At 38.3% G+C, this 19,994-nt stretch overlaps 1 long non-coding RNA gene across 1 annotated transcript in view; it reads left to right on the top strand.

The window, feature by feature from the left end:
• LOC148355265 (uncharacterized) overlaps positions 1–19,994 on the top strand; it is a 54,132-nt gene that overhangs the window by 15,584 nt on the left and 18,554 nt on the right. The window contains exon 2 of the long non-coding RNA XR_015852276.1: positions 13,324–13,425. This is a non-coding gene — a long non-coding RNA (uncharacterized LOC148355265). The remainder of the gene's footprint in view (positions 1–13,323; positions 13,426–19,994) is intronic.

The following is a 19,994-nucleotide window of genomic DNA, read 5'->3' as shown; positions in this document are numbered from 1 at the left end:
AATACTCAAAAGTTTTTCAACCTCTTCCAAAATTTGCGGCAGTTGCTTGCTTATAGCGCTAACTTCCTTAGCCGCATCACTCGATTTCACAGCCTCCTTATTCTTTACTATCGTACTGATAGTAGATTTAGCCATGCTGTATTCACTAGCAAGATCGGAAATTCGTACACCTCTTTCATATTTAGCTATTATGTCTTTCTTAAAGGCAATAGTTTTACGAACAACTTGTCTTTTTTCACCCGTCCTGCGTGCACCGACCTTCTTCGGAGGCATAATCAGGGGCTAAATCACCCGTGCGCCGCTCAGCATCGCGCCCTAGCATACCGGCGTTCGAACTCCGATTTTTTGACCGAACAGCGAAGCAAGAATTTCTCGAAATTTTTGGTCGAACACCGATTTGTCCGAACTGAGAGGCGTTCGAAAACCGAGGTTCCACTGCAACTCCTAATATGTTATGTCGTCATCGACATTCCCAGGCATATCAGTCATGTGACGTTAGTATGCCGTACACTTATTCAGCCTGTTGTGTTCAATTTTATTAAAAATTGCCTTTCAAGATGACATGTATGTATTTGGTGATGGTTTTTGTCAAATAAATTCCCCTCAAAATGTGACTTAAGCTCCAGGTGCGACTCACATGTTTTTCCCAACTATGCATTTTTTGGCTGGTGCGACTTATAGTCCAGAAATAAAACGGTAAAAGTACCACATCCTACCTCAAGAGACCAAAGTGAGCTATAATTGTAGAGGGGAAAGACACTGTATATTTTTTTAAGTTCAAAAACATTTCAAAAGCCCTAGTATGTAATATTTGACCACTAGGTGTGAACAAAAAACAGTGTCAAGAGCACAGCGTAGCAGCAAGATGTCAGACAAACATGGCAGCAAGTTCTAGCTCAGGGGTGCCAAACAGGCGGCCCGCAGGCCGCATCAGGCCCGCTAAGGGATTGAATCTGGCCCGTGAGAATACGCTGAGAGAAGCGCAAGAGAAAAACGATCTGCAGGTTGAAATATGTCAACTTGTTGCCAAAGCCAGGTGCCTCTCTTGCTTTCCCCTTCTCTCTTACTCCCCTTCTCTATTTCTCTTCTGTCTTTCTCTCGTTCTATTTTTCTTTTGATTTCTTTCTTTCTCTTTCTTTCTTCCCAACTCTCACTACTTCTCTTTTTATCTCTTTTTGTTTCTCATGTTCTCTCTCTCTCTTTCTTTCTGTCTTTTTCTTTCTCTCTCTCTCTCCCTTTTTCTCTTTATTTGTCCCACCCTCTCCCATTTTCTCTCCCTCTCTTTCTCCTATTTCTTTCTCTCTAATCTACTAGTCCGGCCCCCGAGATAATGTTTGTTCGATCATGTGGCCCCCGAATTAAAATGAGTTTAACACCCCTATTCTAGCTAGTGATTCCACACATCCACATCCACAACGTACTACCAACGCTGGCAAAACTGAGATTCTGTAGCACTCTGATCCAAAGACGTTTTTAACTGTTTTCCAGGAACATTTCAATCCACTTATTCAGTTTTTTTAGAATACTAACTACCACTTCTTACCTCCAAAGGCAAAAGCAAGCTATTGTTGTTGTACAAGAAGTATTTATTGTATTAAATACCAGAGACGTTATAGGAAATGTTGCCTATCTTCACATATTTCCATTTTTTAAATAGTGCAGTACTGCTTCAGACCTCCATAAGCAAAATTTGATTGGCTCTCTGAATACCAGATTTCAAAATTCTGCATTTTGGCCCGTAACCCTAACTACCAATAACAATAGTAACAAGTATAAAAATAGATATTTTTCAAAGGAGGTTTCTAAAATATATTGCTTAATAAAGGGATGAGAAGTTGTTAAATTTAACATCAAACGACGTATTCTAATTACCGGGGTCGATATCTTTAGTTAGCCATTGTTTCAGAACCCTCAGCTACATTATCAGTTTTTCCCTCATTCGAAAAATTCTATGCTTAAAAAACCTCCCCGTGAAAGAACCGAACACATTTTTGGAGTTTTATCGTCGGCACGGGACCATCATGCGTAATGAAGTTTTCTTTCGCAGCGTGAGTTGGGAAGTCTCATGATTACTAGCGCTTTCCTCATCATCTCCGTCCTAATTGAAGACAATATTACCAGACCACGGGGTCTCGCTCATCATTCAGCATTAATGGCGCATTGGGTAAAATGACGAGAGGGTGGGTTACTGAAAAAAAGTCATTCGTTACTGTTAGTTCCCTTAAAAAGTAATTCAGTAACCAACGGATTAGTGATAGTAATAAGTAGCGTGATAACTCTGAAAATAACTATCTAGTTACAAATTACCGTATTCGCATACAGGCAGACCCCCTAAAACTGCTTTGGAATAGCCACTAAAGAAAAGAATCAGAAAACGTGTACACCAACCGGTAAAAGAGGTGAACTCTTTATATTTCAGGGTTCGTACAGGTGCTTAAAATCCTTGAATTTCAATGTTGTGTTTTCAAGGTTGGAAAAGCGATTGTATTTTGGATGAAGTACTTGTAAATGATTGAAATTGCTGCCAGGTTTCTCGGCTGTCTGACTTGTTTGACCAAGAATTAAATGAACAAGAATAAAGCACATCTGCTTAAAAAGGACGCTGACACTTCTTTCTGATAGCTTCACTTTGCCATTGCGTTTCTTCTTCCCTCGTGATTAACTGCAGCTGGCATTAGTTTGTATGACATTCTCCTATGAATTTTCTTTGCTCCTTAAGGGTCACGCCCAAGAAGAGAGGGGCATGCCACAATATAAAATGTGTATTAGTGAAAGGTTTATATATCAATTATGGACATTTATTAAAGGCCATGCAAACAATTAGGGTAGTGTTTCCCTGTGGTAAATTGTAACGGGAAGAACTTCCTGCAACTGAAAAAGTAAGCTACATATTACATTTTGACCCAAAAATTGTTTCACGCGTTATTGTTCAGATCTACAAATATATTCACGATTTACTCAAGATCTGAACTCATGTCATGATAAATGCACACGCATGAATAAAAATCACATATGCAAACCGTATATATATATATTTGTGGGTCTGCAAAATACAGGATTCGGACCGGATTTTTTTTTTTTTTTTTTTTTTTTTTTTGGTGGTACTGGAGAAAGATAGGAAAATTGGCTTTGACTGTCCTTAAAAATGATGCCATGAAAAACCATTAAAAAGGATTTCTTGGTTTGTGCAATCTTGAGAGTTTGCAAACAAACACTCCATATCCATTTTGTCTCTGGGCTTCAAACCACTGGAAGATTTCATTCTTCGTTTCTGGCTACTGTACAAAACTTGTTTTATTCTTTAGGCATCGTGTATTGAAAAAATAATTTGACCCAAAAAAGAAAAAAAATCAGCAAACCATTCCCGTAAATTCTAAACTCACATTTGCAACATTAATTTCCTGTTACAGTGGTACCTCGTTTTACGATCGACCCTGCCTCCAAATGTTTCGGTATCCAAAGTTCGCATTTGAATAAAATATATCCTTTTTATACGATCAGTTTTCCAGTATCCGAAGTCAGTGACGCTACCACTTAAGTTTCGCACAGGTATGCACCAACAGGGTCTTACGTGGTTTATCCGCTCAGTGAGACCCTTGGAACCCCCGTGCATTAAATTGCCAAAGGGTTTAGTCCGGTAGTTGATTGGCAAAAACCACCAGGGCTCAGTTCATTTTCGTCATTGCTCATCGTTTATGTTTCCAGCCACTAGACCTGCAAATGGAAAAGAGAAAAAAAACGAACCAGTGCAAACTATTATGGCTATCACTGTTTTATTAGGCCGGAAAACAGCAATAAATGAAAATATAAAAAGGCTTCTTATGATTTGGATACGAGAAAAAGAGCTCGCTAAGGACTTGACCACGTTATAGATGACAATGGACGGTCAATGGAGAGAGTTGATGAAAATTGTCTGAAACATTTTAAAGACTTCCTGAGATCTAGACCGAAATATTCGATGGATCGCTGTTTTATCCTGCCAAGACTTTTAACTGACTTTAAAAATAGCTTTACACTGTAGAGTAACTTCATATTTTGCATTTCTTTAATCTTATTTTAGGATTTATTTATACGATGTGGTCTATTTATGAACGTTTACTAAACATTAGTGTACCTACAGAGCAGTTTGAGTTGATTAAATAGGGTTTGGTTGCATTTGATGACCTTGGAACGAAAAGGTGTTTCGATTTACAACGGTTTCATCATACAAAGTCACTGCTGGAACCAATTACTCGTAAATTCTCATGTAGAGGTACCACTGTAGTTTTTGGACTCTGTATAAGCCACACACTCCTCCACACGATATTTTGCGCGTATAAACTGACCCCAAATTTCAGCACTTAATTTTTTAACGTTGTAAATTCGGTTTGGATGTGAGTATATAAAATAGGGAGAATATCTAGATTAATAGAATTTAAGCACACTTGTACTCAGTGCTTGACAATTTTGTACGTAAATATGAATACCCTTCAGAAGTTCATTCTACCAGATTAAGGGATGTATGTGACAACAATGATTTTGTATATGACAGTGGAGTAACTCAGTATCATTACAAGTAATAACGACAGTAAAATAGAAGGTAACAGTATGCCAGGTTTGTTATATTTATGCGCACAGCGGTTTTATAGAATTTGTTTTCTTTGGCCCGAGAAGACGGACAGTTCTGCCGCCTTTCCTGACTGGAATGCTGGTTTTCGGTTAGCCTCTCAAGATCATAGCTACCCACCCTTGCGCACCCTGGATGTGTCTGGGTCATATGTTGGGTGGAGTACAGGGGGAAGGGGTGTCTAGCAAGTGGTTTGGGGCAGGAATTGTGCGTCAGTCTGCCTCCGGAGGAGTTGTCTCAGATGATTAGGAGCACCGTGTAGGGTGGAGGTGGGGGTTTTGGGTAGGCAAGGGGGTAGGGTCCCCCAGTGCCTGGCCTCCTTCACCTCTCTAATATGCTGTGAATAGCTCCCCCTCTTCCACACGTTTGTTGTGGGCTTTGACGGGAGTTGGAGTGGGGTGGGGCAGGGGGATTATGTCTGGCCATGGTTTAGGAGTGTTTGTCATCTGCCCCCTCGAGGCCCGCACTGGTTCCTTTGTCTGCGTGTCAGGCATGGGTACAATGTCAGCGTGCACAATGTGCTGCAACAATGAGGGCATCTCGGGTGAAGAACTACAACGAGGGCATCTCGGGTGAGGAGCTAACACAGGATTTCGTGTCTGGGTTTTCACTGTACTGGTTTGAATGGCTCATGACCATAGAAATTCAAAAGAGAGTTATACATTTTCTCATCCTTTTTTTCTGAACGATCGTGATATGTTTATTGTGCTAGTTTCTGTTTTGAACATGGGACACCTGGAACGCAGATTGCATAGGATGCTAGGGTGGTTCGCTATTTTGAGTATTATTTTGACTACTATGCACTGTTCACGTCATTGTCACTATTGGCCAATTATGTTATTGTTCTTTGATTTAGATTTACCGCTAGAACAGATTGGAATTTTCTTACCTGAGGGTTGTTTGTTCTTTCATCCCCTGGTCTACTTGCAAGTGCAAAATTCAGTGATGTCTTCTCTCTTTTTTTTGAGTGTCTACTAAACTATAAACGCATCAGATAGTAGTGAGGTTCTTTATAACATGGTCAGACATGGTCTTGAGCGCACAGGCTTCATTTATAAGTTTAACAATAATATTTTTTCCTGTTCTAGAGTTTTTTATTGATTGTGTTTTGCTTCACTAATCAGATAATGAATAAGATGTAGGTGAATTTATTCTCCAGAGAAGAACCTCACTGCATGTCTCTAAGTTGTAGTCTGTTTAGTAGGAACAAGAAATTCGATTTTTTTGTAAATAATAACCAGATGCCATTTGACGGTTTTCTTGGTTTATAAGACCAGAAAAAAACGAAAATAAGTGAAACAAGATAATTTCCTGGTAATCATTTCCTAGGGTCATTTCCAAAAATTTCAACTATGCGGCTCATATTTTTAAACTCCGAAGCCAACCAATATCCAATAGAATAAATAATTAAAATGTCAAAGCTAATGAAAAGGCATGCATTAAACAAGATTGATGTTTCAAATTAGGTTCGTGACAAATTCTAACATTTGTTTTTACTAAAGTTGAACGGCTGTTAATAGGAAATCACGTCACTCGGCTTGATGTCTTGCCACAATAAGCGCGACTAACTATGCGCTCTCCTCAAGGGCCTACTTCAATAGACACACTGAGCAGAACTGTCGAGATTACATGGCGGATCGGCTAATTCTCGAGTTTCTACTTTTATTTATTTCTTAATTTAAGGAGATTGTTACGATTCAGCTTTAAAGTTTGAGAGTTGACACACACATCATTCGGAGCAGGAAACCCTGCTGTTTTGCGCACTTGCACAATTTTTGGACTTGGAGAAAAATCGTACCTGATCAAAGGAGCAAAGCTGGCTGTATTTTTGCATACACACAGACACCCAACACACACACACATGTGCACGCTGGCTTCCAGACACGTAATGTATGTAAATCATCTATCAAACGGAGTCTGTTTTTTGGGGCCGGTACAAGATAGCAAATCCAGTGTGAATGATCTTTGTGTGGGGAGAAGCCTTGAAGCCTTGCATCATGTCTGCCAGGTTGTCCCTGAGGACGTTTCAGCCTCCTTTCCATTCGCACTCACACACGCCGTCTATTGTTTTGCTTTGCAGCAAAAGTCTGTCTTCATCTGTCCTATTGATTAATGAAGGAGGCGCAGCAGGGGAGTTTGAAGGAGGCGGGAATCAAGATCAAGGATGAGCTGCATCACTGGCATTTCTATGCACTTGCGTGTTCTCACTAGGGTTGCACGATTTTGCAGAAAAAAAATAATAATAATTGCGATTTTTCACACCAGTACTGCAAATTCGATGAGATTTTCAATTTTAAAGGAAAAGGGCGTTTTCAGTTTTTTTTGGGGGGTGAGTACTTAAACATAGTGACATGCCTTAATCTTAAGAAAACAGTGCCCTTTTCTGGGAGGATAGGGTTGCTGTGGGTGTGGGGCATATCATGCTTCTCGCAAACTCTGCCTCGCCTTTATTGGCTAGTGCCATTAAAACTTGCCTCTGATTGGCCGTCGCCCTTAAAACCCGAAATGTGACAATTCTGGTTGGCAAAACACTTGAATACTCAAATAACAAAGGCAGAAAAAAACATGGAATTATAAATCCTTGAAAAAAAACTGCAGTGTCCTGTGACTACGCAATTGCATTACGCCACATCAAAATATTGATTAGATTTTGGTTAACCGTGCAGCCCTATCTCACATGCAAAAACAAATCAAACGCGCGTTTTAAAGCTTTAAAGCAGTGTCTCTTAACTGGTCTGACCTGAAGACCCGCCATTCCACCCTAAGCTGAGACCCAACTTGGGAAAGAAATTCCACTTCTTAAATGCATCAAATGTAAGGATTTTCCAGTTTGAAGCAGAGACAGTGGAATATATTCACCATTTTTTACAAACAAAATAACTAGCAAAATCAAAACAACTTTGAATACTGTATATACTTGCATATAAGTCTGCATCACATATAAGTGACCCCCTAAAACTGCTTTAAAAAAGCTACTTAATAAAAGATATTAGCACCCAAAATATTGTGTTCCTGAATGATAATTACTTAATTGTTTAGGTAATAAATATCACTGTAGTGGTAAGAAAGTTGGAATTAAAAATTAATTGTACCTTCAAGCGGTGTTTCAATGGCAGTCATTCGTAACAATATTTTAGTATTTCGCATATTTTCCTTCTTTGACTTAATTGTTGTTGTCACTGTCTGCCACTTTTCCTTCACTTTATCACTAACTTCCTTGGGACCCATTATTATGGTCAGAAAAAGGAAATAAATCCTAAATCACAATTAAATGAGATGTGGTCCCTCTCAAACACAATTGGGTTGGCGTTGATTGACTGAACAGGAAGAGGAGATCGCGCAATGTATTATCGTTGTCTATTGTGTAAATAATAATAATAATAATAATTGCCTTTGTATTGTCATTCTTTGTAACAATGTACACAGAACGAAATGTCGTTACACCTGACCCGTTGTAGTGAGCCGATGCAGCCGCAGCCAACAGAGGGCGCCGCCATTTTACCAATTAGGTATGACTCGGCCGAGGCGCGAACCAGCGACCTCCCAGTCTCAAAGCGGGCACACTACCATCTAGGCCCTCCGTGACCCATTTTTGGTCCCAAACCACCAGTTGAAAAACATTGCTTTAAAGCATTAACTCTGAATTAAAGCTTTAAACATGCTTCAAACCAATAATAAAACATTTTGTTCGATACCACTCGTTTCAATCTACAGGTATTTTCATACTTAATACCGATACCAGCTATACATACCACTAGTACATAAAATTCCCTCCTCTTCTCCTTAAGATTGAATAAATTAAATCAAAACAGTCCTCTAATTTCTAGTCTCGTATACTGTACTGCTATCGGTTATTGCCGTAAGTATTTATACCTTTGACAAGCCTTATATTGGAAATAATATTTTACATCAGTGTGGTTCATGAATTAACATTCCTAATATTTTACAAGATTGGGTTCAAAACTATTTTGTTAAGTGATATTTTTATAGTTAAGTAGACACCCAAAATAAGGAGTGAAGGCATTAATGCATTTTAAACCTGCAAGGAGAACAGGATAGGACTGTGCAAAATGCCAATTCCAAATCCCTTCTAAAAGCCTTCCCCTGACCCTTTCTGTTTATTAACTCTCCTAGGTCAATGCTTTTCAACCTTTTTCAAGCCAAGGTACATTTCTTTCATTAAAAAAAAACCCTGGAACACAACCAGTCAGTGCCATTGCATTTCTTTTAAAAGTAAACCAAATTACAGTTTTTGCTAGACCGCACAGGCACACAAATTGGATAATTTCCCACGGCTCAGTACAACAATTTACTACTGGTTAAAAAACACTGTCCTAGGTTACAAAAAGCAGATCTGTTTTCAAAGGTGCGGAAATCACAGAAGAGCAACAATATTGTCCGATAGTGATCATGTTGTAGATAGTGCATAATAGTCAACGAAACAACAATGAGGTACAAAGGTCAAAATAAGGAACTACAGTGAGTGATGATAGTCAAAACAATGAAATAGCATCCTCTGCAATATCCTTTGCAAGTGTCCAATATTAAAAACAGACCAAACGTATTATTTCGATAGAATAATTCAGTATTTGAATTAATATGTGTCAGCTCAGTTCTGACTTTTTACAAATAGATAATATACTTGACTGCTATCGTCTAAGATACATCTATTAAGAGAGAGTTTTGTGGCCCTTTTGATTTAATTCCAAGTGCAAGGATTACATTTATAATGATTTAATTTATGTACCTGTGTCATTTTAATGAAGAAAATACTCAATTATCTTGTCACAACCCTTTGATTCCGATTTTAGATGGGTGGGGTAAAAGAGACTGGGATACAAAAGACGATTATTTTCTTGTGACGTTTTCTAAAAGTTTGGGTCTAAAACCTTTATATTCACTAACTGGCTTAGGTTGACATAAACGGCAAAGTGCCAACCCAAAATCAATAATACCAACTGCTGGCTCGTAAGGTACAAGAGAGAAAAAAAACGTAAGCTTTTAAAGGTTGATATTTGGGTCGGGTTACGTATTTTAGAGTATACACAGGTTATATCCTGGTTATATACACAGGACTGACTCCGGGACCAAAGTTACTATTTTCATGACTATTTCTTTACCTTTATGTCAACCTGGTATTTATGCCAAACTAGTTCAGGTGTTGAAAGGAAGGACTCTTTTCCTCTGTGTGTTTGTTTGACATCTGATCGTGACGGGTAAAACAAGCGGTGGAGATGAGCAGTTTGGGGTTAGGGCAGTTCAGCTGAGATTTTTATTTAACCAAAACAGAATACTCCAGGCAATGTGATGCACTGAACAAGACTGTGTGGTTTCAAACATGCACAGAAGAATTGGCTGACAATTACTTTTATACTAGGGTGAATAGGCTATGACAAAAACATAACTTTATGGGCAGTGGAAAAATCAGTGGAAAAATCCTGACTTCACACCAGCCCCCTGTCTTGGACGAAGTCTGACAAGTACTGATTAAACTTAAGGCTTTGTCTTAACTAAAAACACTACTCGAAACAATGTAGAGACTGGATAGCAACGGAATGAATGGATGAATCAATACATCAAATGAATGCAGCAAGGCATAAATAATTACACCAAGATATATGAATAGTTATCAATCGCAATTATTACCACTAATCAGTGAAGGAGATATAAATGACTAGAGTAATTAAATGTTATAAATGAAGAACCCTTACAAAGATGACTATATATGCAAGGACACATTGCAAAATAATGACTGGAATTGTCTTTTTTTTTTTTTTTTTAGGCCTATATACATATTTGCAGTAGTGGTAAATCATTCGTGAACAACAGAGCCTGGCTCCTACCAATCAGGAACTGGCCCTTTTGTAGAGGCTTTTTTTCTAGTAATTGGTCAAAATGCATATTTTTTAGAAATTCCCAGGTTTCGTTTTACTTTGTTGAGTATATAAAAGCCTAAAATTGTTCTGTATATCATAACGTGAACTTGGCATATCTCAAACTATTTCAAATTATATGTTGTGGCTTTTTCAGTGATCCCTTTTGTTTTAACTTTTTTTTTAAACGTAATAATGTTAAAGTTAAATTAGTTAAAAGTACACTGTAGAGTGAAAAAACGCCATTATAATATAGTAGTATAAAGCATTATAGAAATATTACTTACATTATTATTGGTAATATAGCAATTAAAGGAACCCCAAAAAAATCAGAGGAGCTGTTTGGGAGCTGACTTTTTTGAGTGTGCTCAAGCCAAATGAGTCGACTCTCCAAATAGAGCCGGAGTTCCCATCTCTAATTTGCAGGCGTTATGTATTTGTTCACCTGTTGCATACAAAGGACTGTTGTATGAAATTTGAATGGCTAGAATGTGAAACAAACAAGTGAGAACCAAACATGAAAGCTTTGTGCTGCGAGACTATTTTCACAAAGAAATATGTGAAGATTACACACTTACTTCGGAGCAGAGTAATAAAATAAAACCGTACATCAGATTTGGGTTTTTTCCCCCGGTCTTGCTTTTGTAGGTGATGACCCAGCTGGCTAAAAACTGTAACCAAATTTTCTTAGTTGGAGCCCAACTTTTAAACATCTCGAACTTCAGAATGGGATTCGTGTTGAGGCACGCCTCGGTCACTGTTCAACAGCATCCTCCATTGCAGAAAGGAAGAAGTAGAGTGGCGGTGGGCTGTGGGGGTTGAAGCTATTAAACAAAGGATCAGTGTTTCTGCCTGGCTGTGGCTTTTCGGGAGGGTCCCCACTCGGCTGGTTTGGCGCGGTTCGGTTTCGGAGGGGGGCCTGAAAAAAGACTGTCTTTTTTTTTTCATTAAAATGAATGAAGAGAGGAGCGGGGCTGTCTGTTTTGTTCACAGCTTTAAGAAGGGCCAACAGTGCAAGTCATTTTCATTTATTTTTATAGCGCACAATGACAAAGCTGCAGACTGTGTGAGTGAGCGTGTGAGATAGGCCGTGGATGGGAATGCGTCATTGTCTACTTGCCGTTATACGCAATTTGCTCCAACACTGTGCTTTATCTGCACAGCTATATGAAACAAATGAGACCACAACATGCTTGTGTGTGTAATGTGTGCGTGTGACAGCAGCATTTACAGCTGTTGGCAGATTCAACGCATGTATACACTCTAAATACATATTAAAAATGTGTGCTTGTACTATCATGTTTTTATATATATAAATACAAATGGCACATAATATATATTATATATGTATAGTATAGTATAAAAAGTGATTGTCAGCCTATTTGACTGCACATTTATGAAACCGTACAGCCTTGTTTGGTATATCACATTGCACTGTCAGGACCGGAATGGAGAAAGGACCCACTTGCGTTGTGTTTCTCACAAGTTTTATTGGAAGAAAGAGAAAGGGTTGCACCCACGATCCGGTGATTGCTGGACGCGGGAAGGTCGCTCTGAAACTCGGATTGTGCTCCTCACGTGGAAGTAGACCTTCCGTAGCGAGCGGTGTCGGGGACGGAAAAATGGTTAGTAGCCGGGACAGGAGAGTAAAAACGTGGTCAGGGACAAAAAGAGGTCGAAAGCCGGGACGGGACAGTAGCCGGATCAGGATCAAAAACGGGTTGAAGCCGGGGGACACACGGGAGCCAAAACTGGGAGAGGTGGGGGTCAGGGTCGAAAAAGGCTTGCCTAGTATTAACTGAGGTTCGCAGACGGACTGACAAAAGCGGACTAACAGGACTGGGTACAAGTACTGATCGGGAGCCAATCAGAGTCCAAGGCAGTTGGCGCCAAAGGAGCGGGCACAGCTGAGTCTCATCAGTGATCATGACATGCACAGAATATTCTGTTTCTAATAATAATTTAGCATTATGCACAAAATGATATATTTTTCTTATGTGTTAACGCTACTATAACATTATAAATGAAAAAAGTCTATTTTAATTAGCGGTTCCGAAAATTGATGCATGGAATAGAAAATAAATAATTGTGTTGTATTACAATCGAAAACCAAAATGAAAATATTTAGAAGAATTAGAAATCACATTAGTTAAATTAGTTAAGAAATTAATATTGTAAATAAAAAATAAATGTATTAAAATAAATATGACCCCAAAAAAATATTAGTTGAAAATGAGATGAGTTAGGAAATGAATATTAAGGACAAAATAAAAAGAAATAAAATAAAATACTTTTTTTTTTTTTAAATAACGATTAAAATAATTGAAAACAAAATGATAAAAAAATAATAAAATAAAATTTAAAGAAAAAAATCAAATGAAATTAAAATAAATACATTTGAAAAAAACAAGTTAATTGAAATAAAAATTAAACATATAAAATGATAGATCAAATAGTAAATAAAAATTAAAAATTGACTCAAAATAATGAGTGTTTTATATGTTTTGTCATACTTAACTTGAACTTCAACATCACTCCCCTGAGCAAACTTCTTACCTCAAACACATGAAAGATTTAAAAGATTTAAAAGATTCTGCTTTCAACAAAGTCACCAAACGACAATACAACACAAAGTATATTTACTCTAGCTACGCTGAAAAAAGGTCATGAACTACCTTCGTCTGTGCTTATCTTGTTCATGCATTTTTTGAACATCTGGCGCGATTAACTTAAAGGCACAAAAGCTGGAGTCTTGCAGGAGATTTAATTTGTCTTAAGGGTTCCTGATAAAGATTTTACGGGTTGAGCTTACCTGGCATTTTCTTTCTTTGCTCTTTTGTTTAGGTCATCTATGGAACTGCAGAAGAAACAATAACACAGAGGGGGGAAGAAGCGACACCCCAGAGCATAACATGACAAGAAAAAGGCTAAAGGGATGAAGGAGAGGTACAGGAACTCACATTGCCTTAGGCTTATACGTTGTCTCGCATAGCAGTATTTTCCTTCGGGTACTTCCCAAGAGATTCCGCTTTCAGATCTGGGAAATGCTGTTTATTTTGTAATTTTGATGTTAAGTAGCATATACTAAAGTAAGAAATGTGGATTTCTTGTAAGATTTATATACCGTAAATTCCAGATTACAGAGGGCACCTGATTAAAAGCCACAAGCGCAAATTTAAGAACGAAACTCAATTTTGTCTTTGTACAAGCCGCCTCGGATTTTAAGCGAGGAGTACTTAGCGCTGATGCCTTTGGCTTCAAAATACCAACGGCTCACTCCTCCTGCACACCTGACGCTGTTTTCAGTTGCCTTGTATTAGTACCGCGCAGTTTTCCAAAGTTGTGTTTTCAGATCATGTGAACATTCAAGATAGGATTACATAAAGCAGATTTCGACTACGTCAAGTAAAATGCGAGCCCTGTATTTCTAGATGACTACACCAGGGCAACCATATGGCGTAGAATAATGCCAGATTTCAACCCAGCCGTGAAGGTCGTCTTTCTATGTTTTTGTCACCGGCGGTTGCCTGGCTGACGGACCAACTTGCATTGGCTTGTTGTCGTTCCTCAAGCATTAAAAGAAACGTCAGCGACCTGACATTGACACAGAAAGAGAAGTGAAGCAATTTTGATAGATAACTTCCACCACGGTTCAATTTGTAGATATCAATTGGAGACTTAATTCGTGGATGAAATATCGTGAGTACATTTGTTAACATTGATAAGTACTGTTAAACCTCCAGTTTTGCTCCTTTTAAGGAGTCATAAATGTTTCCAGTTGCCACTGCAGCAGTGCATGCGTTGTGAAAAAGAACAGCTCGCCATTTTCCTTGGTGCAGCCACTAAAAAAAAAAAGAATAATCTACACCGTATTAAAATCTAAAGTGTCTAAAATGTAGCAAAAATAGCTGTGGCTTTTAGTCTGTAATTTACAGTACTATATTACCCAATTATTCCTATTACTTTGTTACAACTGTGTCAATAATATTGTCATGAGTTCCCTCGCGATGGCGTAAAAGTACAATGCAGAAGCACACACTAGTACAATAGAACAGTTGTCCCCAATCAGTGCAGTGTTCGTCAATTGAAAAAGCAGGCAGTGAGGCAACAGTATTCAGAACACCGGGGGCAAACAAGCCTTATCAAATACACAAACGAAAGCTTCGGAAATCCAGTGAGTTCAAGCAGCAAGGTCTACAGTCTAAAAGTTCCTCAGACGGAATTCGAAGTCCAGGCGGTCAGGCACAGGTACGGTACGCTGGGTAGAGAAAAGCGCTGTGACAAGATAATCAACAAACTAGCAATGAACCAAGGGGGTAGAGTACTAATAAAGGGAAGAGGATGAGTCGTGATAGGAGGAACAACCATGGGGAAATCAAGAGTCAAGTGACCTAAACTATCAGGAAGGAAATAAAACCCTGGAGGTGAGGGACCATCTAGGGTAAGGTCGAGCAAGAGAGAGAGAAGTGAGATAGAGAGAGGAAGAAAATACAAAGACAAAGTAGTAGTGCTAGAGAGGAGTTGAATGAGGAAAAAAAGAAAAAAATGTCCCCTTGAACCTGTTCTAATCCTGCATCTTTGTCATGACAACATGCTCCAGTCACCAGCTCAGATGACTGCTTCACCGTCCAAGCTATAATAGTTTTGGCCACAGAATGAAACACTCCCCAGACAAATTTAGTATCTACGAGAATGATAAGGTGGCGCTCATGACCAACAATTACGACCCTGCATATCTTCGCTATAAAATTTAATTGAAAAAGATCCAACTCTTTGGAAGTAATGGAGCTTGTCGAAGACAATGTTACCCATATAGAAAAAAAGAATTTACAGTTTGGATTTTTATTGACTTGTGAAGAGAATTTGATGCAATGGGTCTTAATATTTTATTACAAGAACAGAAGAAAATGTCGTGAAAGGTTTGGTACAAAGTTACTTGGATGATAGGATCCAGTATGTGCAGTGTAAGAATTTCATAAAAATCACTTGGGGTGTACTTGGAGGAAAGTTTTTTTAAACAATCTCTACTTTCTGCACCTTTTAAAAGTTTGATATGAGGGATAAATAAAGTCTAGCCAAATATATCTTCTTGTTTTCAGCCCATGGTCCAAATTTAGTCCAAAAATGGTTGTCGTTGTGTTTAGCTCCTCCAATGTGGTCCAAATTTAGTTCCCCAGACTATAAGATGTCATTTCAAGCCTTAAAAATGAACTTTTTTTTCACAATCACATCTTAAACATTTTAAAACTTCCTTTTTGTTTTATTGCTGGGTGGGTTAGTAGAAGTTTTTTAGCATTAACACAAAACTACACCACCCTGAATTAGAGGTCCAACTATAAATCTATCCAAGTATGAAGTTAAGGACAAAAACTCCTATATCACAATTTGGTTACTGTGATTTTATTTTAAACAAATCCAAAAACTTGTTCAGCTCACACGCTGGGTTATAATACCAAAATCAGGTGTTTTGATGCAAACCTAAAATTAGAACAAATATGTTTTATTCCTTGATCTCAATAAAATTAGAAGTAGAATGTTCGGCTTATACTTTAGACCATAGCGATTAAGCCTATATATATATATATCATGTTTGAAGAGTTCATTAACATTAATTGTTCTGTGCAACAAGTGCAAATGTAAAATGTTGGTAAAATAAATTGCAGGTTAATATTTCATTCAATATCAGACATTTTTTCTAAAGTTTTTGGACTCCCGCGAGGTTAAGGGGGATCCACAGAGGTACTTTGCCGCTTTTATTTCAGACTTCACTCAAACCTAGTGAATCCTTTTTTGAATCAGTCTCGTGGTACACCCACTTTGGGAGACGGGCTGAAATGAGAGAAATGAGGGCTAATAATTTTGCAACACCTCCCTTTCAATTTTTTTGTATACAATGTTGAAATAATTTGGTTCCACTTCACAATTGTGTTTCACGTGTTGTTGATTCTTAGATATTTTTTTAGTTCTTTAGCTTTAGGTTGAGAACCTGAAATGTGGCAAAATGACCAAAGAAAACCTGGGTGGAGGGGGCACTACTTTTGCTAGACACTGTACAGTGATAAGAATGATAATGGATAGAGGAGATTATTAAAATAATCATTTGGACTGGGCCTCTTGGGACTGGCCAATAGATTTGAAGGAAAAAAGAGACATTTACAGAATTGTGATTTAAGACGTTTTGGATCAACGCTTTGTATAAACTATAAATAACAGTTTCCAACTGTTTTTTTTCAGTCTCCTGTGAGTCTATTTTCCTGTTCCACCTCCCTTCTGTTCTTTTTAGCAGCCACAGCTTCTCGCTCGACTCACTTAGAATGCCCACACACGAACACACAAGCGCCATATTTCTATTTTCATGGTTGTTCCTGTGGCCTGGGCAGCTGCTTCAGCTTTTCCTTCCATCTCACCAAAAGGAGGATTTTTCCAAAAACAGGAAACACAAAGTCAGAAGTTCACTGACCTTTCCTACACATCCTAATGTGTCATATCCAGAATGGAGTTCATTTCCTCTTTAGTGTCGCCTCTTAGGGGCGTCCAAGTATCTATAAACCTTGGGTCTCAAACTCAATTTACATGGGGGCCTGCGGTACTAGTTTGTGGGCAACATTGAGCCAAATCAGGTTTACCACAAAAAAAGTGTAAAAACAATGTTCCACTATTCTCAAATATATATATTTTTTTAATTCCCTGCAAAAAATAGAAAAAGTTAAAAATCATTGTGAAAGTAAAGCAATCAATTGGTGAGACATAATCCATAATCTGATAGAGTGTGTGTTATTCAGTGCATCTCCTGTAAGTGGTTAAAAAAACCATTCATCGAAATTAGTAAAAAACACATAAAACATATATAAACATGCATTTTTTTAAGACATTGTTTGACTAAAGGGTGCTGCTTTGGTTACCCCTAGAAAAACCCAAATCTGTTTTTGACTTTTTTTTTCTTGTATCTACTTTTTCGCTTTTTTTTGTTTTCTCTTTTCTTTACCTTTCCCTTTTTTCTTTTCTTTGTCTTTCCTTCGGTATTTCCATCATTTCTAACTTTTATACTTTCCTTCGTATTTTCTTCCTCATTTTCCTGTCTTTTGCCCTTTTTCTTTTCTTCTTCATTTTATCTTTTTTTCTGCCTTTTTTCATTAATTCACACATCATTTACTTATTTGTTCTTGCTTTTTCATTTTTTCTTCTACCTTCTCTTTCTTGTTTTATTTGTGAAAAGCAGGGCAAAAATTAAGAAGAAAAGTGGTGCTTCAAAGTCAATTTGAATCTCTGTAGTTAGTCTTCTAGTATTCTTGAATACAGCCACATCTAGTGGTTAAATCAAGCACTTTGTACCTTGAGCTTTGATATTTAGGCTACTAGCATATAGAAGGTCACAAATGGCCCCTGGGCCCAGAGTTTCAGACCCATGCTCTAAACCCATTGGACAAAAAGAAGTATGGTTCGAAAACTCGACGTCGAACGTTGTCACTTGTTGTCAAGTTACAAAAGACGTTCAAGGGAAGTGACAGCCGAGTGAGTCACTCAGTCAAGTCCGCTCGATTCCCTGCGAGGCCACGGGACAGAGCGGGTCATTGTCCCTTTCACGCTTGTGAGGAAAAGACGAGACGAAGATGGGCAGCCGTTTAAATTGCTGAGGAGGAGACACGATTACTCAGTTTGTAATCAGCGGGTGCAAATAAAGCTGATGGACAAGTGTTGACAGCAGTGGAGCACCTGCTTCTGCATAAAATAATATAATATTTTTTCTGCTCTTTAACATGAATTCCAATGATAGTAGTTCATGTAATATACATATTCCATGATAATAATTTCACTTACCACTGCTATAGTCAAGTCAAGTCATTTTTATTTGTATAGCCCTTAATCACAAAGAGTCTCAAAGGGATTCACAGGTTATTACACAGACTATTTTTTCAGACTATTATTACACCATCCCCTGATCTGGAACCAACATGAGGGCAAGGAAAAACTCAAAAACCTCAACATGAGGAAAATGAAGAAACCTTGAGAAGGGACCGCACATGTATACAGTTGCCCTTATAAACTACCGGAGATTCCGGACTACAGAGTGCACCTGAATAAAAGCAGCGTGTGTACATTTAAGAAAGAAACTCAAACCTTTGTATGCACAAGTCACACCGGATGTGAAGCCAGGGGCTTAAACAACTATAAAAATTGACTCCTTCAGGTCCATTTCTTCAATTTTTAAAGAATAAGTGGATAAATGACTACTACAGAAAAGTAACACATTGTGCTGGGATTAAGAAATTAATTTGCAGACTGTCTCCACTGCTGTCAATATCAATTAAATCGGCATTGACATACAGTATTTGCTCAAGTGCAGTAAAAGCATTCTCAAACCAAAACTCAATATCACCGTGCCGACGTGATTTCACAGGTCTGATTAGATTAGTTTTTTTTCCATGGAGAGTCGCACGATCTTGACAAAATGATAGAATGGAGACTAAGTATTGCTACTACCAAGATCAGAATTTCACTATCATTGGCAATTTTGACGTAGAGTGCGTGGGTCTTTACAAACATTGAATACGATCGCCTTGGAATCATTATCATCACCACAACCATTCAGCGATGGCTCTTTATTTAGATTCGTATACAGAGGGCTACCTGCCTGAAAAATCACATGTGTTTGTAAAACTTAATCACAAAATGTTTCAAAGGAACGCACAGGGCCACAATGACAGCATCCACTGATCTGAAACCGATATGAAGGCAAGGAAAAACTCGAAAACCTCAGCATGAGAAAAATAAGAAACCTCCAGGTATTCCCCCCTCCAAGCTGACCAGGCTGCAAAAGATGTTGCATTTAGTAACAATACACAAAAAATAGTCAATAAACATAAGTAATGTGTCAAATTGTTCAAAAAGTCCAAGACAGCTTTGTGCAGCTCCTATCTCAGCTACATTATTCTTGCTTTTTCTAAACAATGACGTTATGTATGTCTTCATTTTCTTCCATCAGAGCAAATCTTGAGTATCGGTCCATGCACCAGTCCATAAAGAAGTTGTCTCGTGTCTATGATGCATTGAAAAAGTAGCCATTTTAGCCTTCATTTTTATCAGTTGCAAGAAGAATGAAAAGACCGAGAAGCAAAGTCCCCCCCTTTCTTTCCCCGAGGCTTTCCGTCAAGCCTTCTGAGAGGAGACAAAGCCTCACATTGACTGCTGGGTGTCGATAAGACCTATCATTAGTCTGCCGGTGAGGGATTACCAACACACACTAAAACGCTCATGCACATGCGAAATACACAATGCTCTTGGTCCTTATTTTTGTAGAGACGACAACCCCCCTTCCGCCCTCCCCCACCTCCCATTTATTCTACATTGACAAGCTTAAATATTTCGCGCGTGCCAAACAAGTGAGAGGCCGCCGGCTTGATACAAATCGAAAAGGCAGATAATCGTGGCACAATTTATGACACTTTACACCAGTGGCCACACCATTAACACGAAACTATAAAAAACTAATATTGGTTCTCGGATTTAGCATCCAG

Source organism: Urocampus carinirostris, chromosome 12 (assembly GCF_059441175.1).
Source record: "Urocampus carinirostris isolate Australia breed hairy pipefish chromosome 12, RoL_Ucar_1.0, whole genome shotgun sequence".
Taxonomy (NCBI): domain Eukaryota; kingdom Metazoa; phylum Chordata; class Actinopteri; order Syngnathiformes; family Syngnathidae; genus Urocampus; species Urocampus carinirostris.
This window is presented reverse-complemented; position numbering and strand designations above follow the sequence as displayed.